The sequence below is a fragment of the Citrus sinensis genome, chromosome 9 (genome assembly GCF_022201045.2).
Source record: "Citrus sinensis cultivar Valencia sweet orange chromosome 9, DVS_A1.0, whole genome shotgun sequence".
NCBI classification, from domain to species: domain Eukaryota; kingdom Viridiplantae; phylum Streptophyta; class Magnoliopsida; order Sapindales; family Rutaceae; genus Citrus; species Citrus sinensis.
In genome coordinates this window covers 4,601,466-4,612,154 of record NC_068564.1, presented here as the reverse complement: position 1 = coordinate 4,612,154, position 10,689 = coordinate 4,601,466, and the positions used below count along the sequence as shown (strand labels likewise).

The 10,689-nt window shown below is 33.3% G+C and overlaps 1 pseudogene; it reads right to left on the bottom strand.

Annotated features, from left to right (window-relative positions):
* Positions 1–6,646: 6,646 nt before the first annotated feature.
* On the bottom strand, positions 6,647–9,768 carry LOC102615281 (hexose carrier protein HEX6-like; annotated as a pseudogene).
* Positions 9,769–10,689: the final 921 nt, after the last annotated feature.

The window sequence follows — 10,689 nt, the reverse complement described above, 5'->3', positions numbered from 1 at the left end:
AACGCCATTTAAGGCATTTATAAAATGAGACGTCAAGCTGCTGTGAAAAAATTCACCAACTCTTCTACCATACGTACACAAATTACAATGGAGTTTTTTTTGTCATTTTGTAACTAATTATTGATTAACAGTTGAAAATTTGCATTAATTTTGTCTATACCACTAAGAAAACGCACATCATTTTATTATGTCTTAAAAGATACATGTTGAATTTATGGCATGTTTGAAATGCTATGATCTACTTAAAATTTTTGCTTAGAAAATTAAAGGAGTTTAAAAAAACATTTACTTTTGAGGGAGGTTGTTAGTTTTTTTTTTTTTTGGTCTTATCCACGAGGTATCCTGGGGAGGGCCCCAACTGTGGGAGACACCTTTAAGCCCGTACCACAACCCAGACTAGAAGTCCCCGCTCGAACCGGGAGGCACAGGTTCTCCCAACAAAGGCGACATCAATATATACCATTTATTCTTTATTATATTCATAATATCTGAAAGCTCATTTGACACATAAAAATTAAAGGAGAAGAAGAGTAAATGGGTTATTTTCTTGATAATTAATCTTGGGAACATAAAATACTTATCTATTTTTAGAAAAATGTTAAAACTAACAAAAAGTATAAGAAAAATATCTTATTTTTAATTTTTGTATTGTAACACCCAAAAAATTTACCCATGAAAGCACAAGGGTAAAATTTGAATGAAACCTCGCATCATTTATTCTTATTAATAAACCTCAAGATTAATAATCATTATTTATACTCCAACTGAATCCTTACGTAAAACATCTAAAATAAAGTCTGCAAAGAAAAATCTCTAATTCAAAATAAAAAATCTAATCAAATTTAATTTTTAAAACAGCTCCAAAGAACCACTAAAAAAAAAATCTCAATCTAAGTTCCCAAGCAACATCTCCAATCAATCTACAAAATATTAGAGACAAGAGGTGAGTCGTCAACTCGGCAAGCAAATTCATGCACAATATTTGAAAACTTTTGTCATTATACCTTTAAACATTTTATAACATCTTATAATAACATCTTCATTTATCATAAGAATGGATTCATGTAAAAGCATTAAAAATATTAAAACATTCATAAAAATATTAAAACATAAATATTTAGTAGCTCATACCTCGTAGTCATCATCATTCATCATTCACAGTACTATACTCTGCATTGTTCCTCATTCAGGGTACTATACCCCCATTGTTCATAACATCATTGTGCAAAAGATCATCATCATACCAGCAAGTTGGTCATAGCATTACATAACATCATAACATCATAACATTAACATCATATACATTACTACAGACTATGAGCCAAAACTATTTTTGAATCCACCTTACATCCTTTCATACATACCATTTAAAGTCTACTAAAATATTTAAGAACCTTTCTTTTATCATATAATTCTTTTAGAAAATTCTTTAAGAAAACATTTTGTTTAAGAAAACTAGTTTCTTATAAAAAATATTTTCAAATACATTTTAATAAATTCATTTAAAAGTTTTTATTTTAAAAAATTCATTTAAATATTTTAGAAATTTGTTTTGTAAAAAATTCCATTTAAACATAATTGTTATAACACAAATTGCATTTATTATAAAGCAGATCATGATGAATCTACTTATCTTGATCCGCAGCAATCAATTCAATACCTCAAGAACAAACCAACGAGCTCACCCACGTCCTATAATCATCATAAAAATATACTTATCAATATTATCTCTAACCTTAAACATAATCTCATTCATCCTTAAATCATAGACACTTATACTAGCTCAATACTTATACATATTCTAGACATAACATGAGTATCCTGCACATGCTGATTTTTAATAACCTATACACATATCAGAAACCATGAAAATTTACAGAGGCACTGTGAACATGCGTAGCATTGCATACAAAATTTCACAAAAATCAGCACAAGTGAAAATTAAGTCAGAATATTGACATTTCACCAAAGTAACAAAATTGTCCAGCATTGACCAAAATAGATCTTTACCACTTAGGAATTTCATAAAATATTCTCTAGTACTCGAAATAATCCGTTTCTTTTTCTAATTACAATAAACACATTCAAAAAGCATATAATTAAAATTCATAATTTTTGGACGTCTAAAACTATTTTAAAAGCATTTTATTTCTGAGAACATCTAACATGTCTAGAAAATTCCAGATTTAAAGACAGAAGTTCAAAACTTCATATCTTTTATTTTACATGTCCAAAGATCGTAGTTCCAGATTTTACGATAGAGGAAAGATTGAAATTTCATTATAAAATCTAATCATGGCATATAATATTCATAAACTAGCCCAAACTATTACATGTTTCAGCTTCTACAATTCTAGAAAACAGTTTCAAGATCTGCAGCAACGGCATGTTATGATATTTAATAATTTAACCATAATGAATAAAATTACGAAATTAAACATGCAATCATATGAGACATATATCTGTTGATACAAAAATCGCCATAATTTTTAAAGATGTGTAATCTTACGGAAACATTTCCAAAAAATTGAGAATTGTCGCTGAAAATCGGAATTTTCCAGCACCAGTAACCCAAATTCGAAATATCGTAACAATTTGCATACTCAGAGGATTTCAACACAAAACCTATCAATGGAAAGCTTAGGATGTCTAGTTTCACGCATTGTAAACGTATTCATGTGATTCTAAGTAAAGAAAACGATTTCAAGTAAAGAATACAAACTGTTCATATCTTCACAGCATTACAAACACATATATGTTACCCAAATCATACTACAAGTAATTAAAAGCAAACAATTAATAAAAATAAATCATATAAGTCAAAGAAATACTTAACACCTTAAGGCAAACACCAAGAAAGAAGTTATAAAACTTTCTTTTCCTTCTCCAAAGACTTATGTTTTTTTCTTCTTCTTTTTTTCTAAGGGGTTTGTAATGGTGTAGAAAATAAAAGACGGTTCCCTCTTAAAAAGATGATTTCCTCTTAAATACTTTTAGTAATTAATAAATACTTTAAAAAATAAAAAGTAAGAAAATGTGAGCTTTAAGAAAATTCTTTTTTTTAAATAATAACATACGTAACTTATTAAAATAAAATCAGCACAAGTGAAAATTAAGTCAGAATATTGACATTTCACCAAAGTAACCTTGCTCTATCATCGTGAAAATACGACCCTGAGCTCTAGGCATTTTCCTTTGGCTCAACTTCTTAGGACAGTCTCTGACCATGTGACCAGTTTGTCCACAGCCAAAACAGGCCCCCGTACTCTGAAGGCACTCTCTCGATGTGTCCTCCCACAAGTCTTACATAGTGGAAAGTTCTTCTAGAAAAAAAGACTATCAATACTTTTATGTTCATTCTTAGGGCCACCACCATTATTCTTCTTAGTTTGGGCGCCTTTATTGTTGGGGCTTTTACCATGAGGTCCTCCAGATCGAGTCCTTTGATTATATTGCTCACATCTCTTTTGAGACTCATTCAGCCGCCTCTCTCTCTCAAAAGTTCGAACTACCATATCAGCATATTCATTTAACCTCAAGAGTTCACTAGTGTCTCTAATAGATGGTCGCAGTCCCTCAAGAAAATATCGACACTTCTTCTCCTCAGTATCAACCAATGTCGTAATAAATCAATAAAAAAAAATAAGGCTTTGAACTTGTTCTCATACTCAGCCACAAATTTATTCCCCTGATTCGAGTCTAAAAATTCTCTCTCCATCTGGTTAGCCACACTCTGCGAAAAATACTTCTCATAGAAAGTGTTAACAAATGGCTTCCATGTAATCGTTCTCGTATCAAGACTCCTCCTCAACATTTGGGTTGTAGCTTTCCACTAATGATTTGTCTCACCCTGAAGAACAAATGTGACAAAGACCGCCCTAAACTCATCGCTACAACTAATAGCATCCAATATCTTTTCGATCTACTTAAGACATGCCTCAGCAACCATAGAATCAATTGTCCCATGAAAAGCATATGGCCCTAATTTCTGAAACTGCTCCAGTGTCACATTCCCTTTATTACTAGCAAAACTACTCTATCCCACATTTCCAACATTATGAGACTGGCCTTCATTACGAGCAATCCCCTCCAATAGTCTAGTCTATGTCCTTATAATATTAGCCAGCATCTGCATCGTTGGGTTAGCATTATGAGCCATCTCACGAATAATGGGATCTCCCTCATCAATTACTCGTTGTAGATTGCTCGACCCAGCAACATCCCCCATATTGGTTCCTCGATTAGCAGCCCTAGCACCAGTTCCCCTAGTTACATTTCGAGAACTAATTGCCCTAAGAGCTACTTCATCACCCCTTTGTGGTTGAGTTTGGCTAGCATTAACAGAAGTAATCTATGATTAATCATAACATTTTTCGTCAAATCCGTCATTATCAATTATCATGCCAAAGAACGCAAAGTGAGACCAAAGGATTCACTGACTCCTATGATATAATTAATAACATTTCTTAAAAGATTGTAATTAATAAATATCAATCAAAGAGATTTGCAATTACGTAATAATTTCGGCACAAGTTAATTGCTGCCAGGTAGCTACAAAATGATTGAAACCAAATTAAAAAAAAAAATTATGAACTCCAATGCAATTTTTGCGTCTTTATAGTGCATGGAAGTTTGTAACGTTTAATTATTTTCCAGCTAGTTAGTGCATGGAAGTTAGTGATACGTAGCTCAAATCTGCATTTCACAAGTGTATATATATATATATCTAATCTGGAATTTTAAAGTGTGGGAATGTCTGGGAAAATATATAAGCCCTTCAAGTTATAAGCCTTAAAAACCCTATAGTTTTGAAGTTTTCCTGAATTTTTTCCGCACTTTAAGATCTCAGTATTAGTTTATTTATATTTTAAACTTGTATGTTAAACTCAAATATGATTCTAAATGTTATAGTTCGGTGTAATTTATAACCAAGCAAACTAAAATGTTTTAGTAAATACTAATTGTAACTCAGTAGACAACTAAACTATTTGATAATTAACGTGCATTACCATGCTACGTATACTAATCACAACTATTATAAAAATTTAGATTACCTCTCTAAGCCTCCTTTTAGCAATGTTTGGCAAAAATCTGGAAATTTAAAGTTCCCACTAAAGTAAAAATTTTATTTGGCGTGCGGTGGTTAATGTCTTGCCCACCGCGGATAATCTACGGCACTATCAAGTTGAGTTACCATTTGTTTTTCCCCTTTGTAACGCATATGATGAATTTGTTGTCCATTGTCTGGTGAATTGTTCATTTGTTAAATCCTGTTGGCTTTAGTCTCCAATTGGTTATGTAGGGGGCTGTTTGTATTTTGTGGATTGGTTAGAGGCTATTTTTGCCTAATGTAGCAGTGATGATTGTGACCATGTTGCCATGACTTCTTGGAGTCTTTGCTTGAATAGAAATGCTAAGGTTTGGAAGTACGAAAATGAGAGGTTGTCTAGTGTTCTTAATTTAGCTAGCCAGGCTCTTTTTCAGTGGCAATCTGTGAGAAAACTTCAGTTGTTTTATAATAATTATATTTCATTTTCTCATGGTGCGATGTGTTGGCAAAGGCCTTGCGTGGGGTGGTTTAAGTGCAATGTCGATGTGGCAACATTTCCTTCTAGTGGCACAATTAGTTATGGGGTTGTAATTTAAAACTCTAAGGGTAAATTTATAGATGTCATGAGTGGTTGTCTTGTTGGCAGTTTTGGTGCTCGGAAAGCTAAAGCTATTGGCGTGCGAGAGATTCTCAGTTGGCTCAAGGGATTACCCTTCCTTCCTATTATTGTTGAAATAGACAGCTTACAAGTTTTCAATGCTTTGTCTGTTGATAGTTTTAGTCCTAATGGCTTCGGCCTTATTATTGGTGATTGTAGAGCATTAGTTCAATCCTTAGGAGATGTTACTTTCTCTTTTGTTAGGAGATCTACTAACCATGCTGCCTATTCTGTTGTTAAAGTGGGGGGTTCTTTGTTAGGCCCGGGAGAGTAGAGACATGGTCCACCTCCTTAGTCGATTTCTCAGTTATTTGTTTAATGAAGTTTTATGTTTCCCTAAAAAAAATGACAAATTTGACTTTGACTCACAAGTGTGTTACTAATATATGTATGTGTGTGTATATTCAATCATTCTCATATGTGGTGTCTCCATTTTTTTTTTTAATGAGGATGCGCTTTATGCTATGAGATCTAACATACTTAACTTTGAATGAAATATAAAGCTCTGCAATTTAATATTATTAAAAATTAACTCTTTTAAATTATATGTCTTAAAAGCATGTTCGCATAAAAAAAAAAAAAAAAGGCCGCCCGCACTATAAAAGGACTATATATACAAAGTCATTTTTTTTTCATGCAAACATGCTTCTAAGTCATGTTGCTTAATAAAGTTAAATTTTGAATGTATATAGTCCTTGCCTTTCTTTTTTTTCATTAATTTTTCACTTTACTAAAATAAAAGATTGATTGAATATTATAAAAGGGATTTTATTTACAAGTGTTCCCAAGAAACCATTGTTTATTCATTTTAAGAATGCATCACAGCTAAAAGTGCCAAACTATTCGATGAAATGCCTGAGTGAATAATTATTGGTGGGAAACTGAGAAGTCTGTAGGAGTGCAGGTTGAAATTGGCAGCTCAAGGGTCCTCAACAATGGATCAAATAAAGGCTTGAAGAAGAGCTGTAGAGGAAACACATAATTTATAGTGAAGCATTCCGAGATAATACCAATAATACCATAACAACTTTAACACTCCTGAATTATGGAAGATCTCAAGATTTGCTACAACTGTAATCATAGTTATGTCTCAAAAAGAACTTTCTTTCTGCATTTTCTTCGTTTTATTCTGGGTTTTCAAGTAGCTCTACCATAGTACCTTCGCATAACAGTTGCTTCTGATTTTCTCTGAAAGTACTTCAAGTGTATCTACACTAGATGTAAATATACAAATGTTAAAAATTTAGCTAATCACTTATAAGGTACTTCCAAACCTTCATTAAAATTTATATCATACCGCTCCTTGTATCTTACTTTCTTCCTCTGTTTGGGTTGGATTTTTCTGGTAATGTCTCTAAATATAGTCGATCCTAATATACTCAGAACTTATTTCTATTAATCTGACCTCATAAGCACAACTTGGAGCCTACGTTGGCGACCTGGTTTACAAGTACGACCTGAGGTCTATGTGAATGACCTAGTTTAAAAATATAACCTCAAGCTTATATAAGCAATTGAGAAATTCATCTGTCCGATCTGAAAGTGAAGTAATCCAACATTTTTCTGACCTAAGAATTAGCTTGACATTAAAAATTACTAGTCGAGAGAACGTGGCCTAATTTTTACGGAAGTTCTGCGCCACGATCTATTTAAACCACCTCCAACTGACAACCACTTGCAACTGCTGAAAAAAGCGGGCTGAAGTTAAGGAAGTAACTGTTCACAACCAAGAGCTATTTAAACTGAAGAGCGCATCAAGTGAAGGGGTTAGAAAAATTAACCAAAAATTCTACAAATTACCAACCTTAAAGCCTTACATTTACGATAAGATTTTGAACAACTCCACTGGGAATTTCTTGATTTCACCTTATTCTTGATTCTTCTTCGTTATTTTTCTTTCTTTATACATAATTTCTAATTTAAGTATCGGAGGGTCTACGCCGGAACCCTACCGGCGTATCATAACTGTGTTTTGTTGTTGGTAGGTATAAAAAGTCGTGATCAGACTGACATTTGAGCTTGGATTCGTACTGTTACTCCCCGAAGAAAACAAATTCTCATTTCTCGGCATCAACATCCCTTACATCATCAACAATTTTCCGCCAAAACCAATGTACTCTCCAAACTTTATCCATCTGCTCAATTGGAACATTTTTAGTCTCAGGTAGAAAAAAGTGCACAAATGTAGTCATCGCTATCAGCCATCCTCCAAAGAAGAAAAAAACCCCTGCCTTAAAATGGTAAAGCATGGCTAAAACTGTTTGAGCAACTAAGGAAGTAAACAAAAGACCAACTGCAACAGTAATGCTTTTCCCAGCTGATCTAATCTCCAATGGAAAAATTTCACTTGGAACCAACCATCCCAATGGCCACCATAAAAAAGTAAACCCAGCGTTGTATACACAAATTAGAACTAAAATTAAGCATAGCCTATGCTGAATCCTCCGTGATCACCAAGTTGAGTTGCCATGACTGATCCAATCATTACTTGTGACACAAGTATTTGTATTCCCCCAAGTAGAAACAACACTTTCCTGCCAAGTTTATCTGCTAGAATCATTGGCAAGATTGTTGAAACTGTACCTATACCACCAGTGACAAGTGCAGACATCAGCAATGATGTACTTTCGCTTAGCTTAATGGTCCTAAAGAGTACAAGAGCATAGACTGAAATGACATTGACTCATGTCAGATGTTGAAAAAATGGTATCAGTATTGCCATTACTAGCTGAGGTCTGTATTTTCTATCTATGATTTTCTTAAATGGGTGGTTAATGTTTTTTGAAACAGAGCTTTGTCTAATGAGATCATCAAGTTCTGCTTGAACATCAGCTGTGCCGCGCACAATCTGCATTATCTTTTCAGCTTTTTGGTAATCATTGTTGCGCTGGATTATGCTGCTGGGTGTTTCTGGTAAGAAAAGTAAACCTATTGTTAGTATTGAAGCAGGGGCTACAGCCATTGCTAGGGAGATTCTCCAGCCCCAACCGCCCTTGATCTTTTGGGTGCCGTAATTGAGAAGATTAGCGGATAGAATTCCTGTGGCAACACATACTTGGAAACCAATGTTGAATCCTCCTATGTGTTTTGGTGTGCCATTTCTGAGAGATATAGGGGCATTGACTGCAAACAACAAATTTAAAACTAACTGAAAATTGTTCAACAAATCAAACAGTTTGAAAATTAAAAATAATGAAACACTCACTTGGTTTGTAAAACCAATCCCAACAAACTAATGAAACACACGCCCCAATATCAGCATGTAAATATCTAATGCAGCGCCCCCGATAGCTGAACTAGTGAGAAATGTTGTGCCGCCAACCAGGATTGATGCCTTGCGGCCGAAGGCTCTGGTTACTGTGGAGGCAAATAAGGAAGCTATGAGGCCAGCAATGTACAGAGAGGACGTGAACGCGGCTAATAGTTGGCTGTCAAACTTGCAATAATTGCTTATCTTGGTGTCTTCTTTCATCTTTCTGTACACTTCTAGGAAGAACTTCTTCAAAAATGGCTCCATTGATGTCACTCCACCTTAAGAACATACAAATTCACAAGTAAGTATTTTAAATTTCATCTTCAAAAAATAATTAAAGAGTTTGGTAAACATTTTATTTTTACTCGCAGCTATAAGGTAATTAAGTTTGCAAAAAGTTTCTACTGATTTTGTAAGGAACTCCGTAAGCTAACCCAATTCAAGGTCTTTGATCGGCTGGGTGATAAAGATAACTAGAGGTTTTAAACCATCAGAGGCTTGACGAGTTATAAGTAAATCATGAAGGAGATATATATAAGCAGAAAAAGGGAGAAAAAACCTGAAATTCCAATATCATAGCCGAAAATAAGCCCACCGCTGGCAGCAACAATACAAGACAAGACAACAAATACAGTCATATTCCCGTTATAATACGGCCCACTTTCACTGGTTATTGCTAAGCCTGCTGCCATTTGGCTACTGCTTTATCTTCAAAACTAATCAGCACTCACAGCAAGAGATAAAGGAGAGTGAGAAAAGTAAAAGTGTCGTTTGTGATCAAGATTACGGATATTGAAGGTTTATAAGTAGCTGCGTGCGGTCTTTCTTGACTTGTAAGCATAGACAACAGTATTATCATGAGAAACTAAATGAAAAATTTTAACAGCAAGAAATAACTTTATATCCGACCAGAGTTACTGTATTAATTGAAAAATAATTAATTATCATATAAACTCCCCCGATGTACTATTATTTTTGTTAGCACTCTTTCATCTTTCAATTTTAACATTTTTGTATGGAGTAGTGATACACATATCAAAATTTTTTATCTTAAATGATGTGACATTCATTAATTGATTGGTGAGAATAATAAAATTAATTCACTTGAATCTTGTAAAAATATCAACCAATCAATGAATTATATATCATTTGAGATAGAATTTGAGATAAAAATTTGAGATATTTCTATCAGCATTGTCACCTTGTAATCATCATGGCTGTAAGCGGGGTCGTGGTTGTTGACTATTGAAGACTAATTAATGTGAGGTGCTATGTGTGATTCACAACTGCATTGACAAAGAGTCAGTGGCCAATTATCAACTAAAACTGCTGAGTCCTACCAAACATTTAGTCATCAAGTCAAAGAGGACTTCTTTTTTTTTTATTACCCTTTATTGATCTAAATACATGTAGGTCCAGGAAAAAAATCTTTATTTTATTAAAATAAAGATCAAATTAAAAATGTGTGTGTATATATATATAATTTATTAAATAATAAAAATAAAATAAAATATTTAAATATATATGTATTTATTTTTATCTTTTAACTCATTCCTCATTTCGATAAAATGAATATCATTTCTCTTTCATGTTGCCATGCCCATCCACTTTGCCCACGAAATTCTTTTAAATAAATCAATGTTCCCTCAAAACGCCATTCAAAAAAATAAATTTTTTGTTATTAAAATATTTTTTGTTAAAAGGAAAGTGATTATTTGCTTCAAGTGT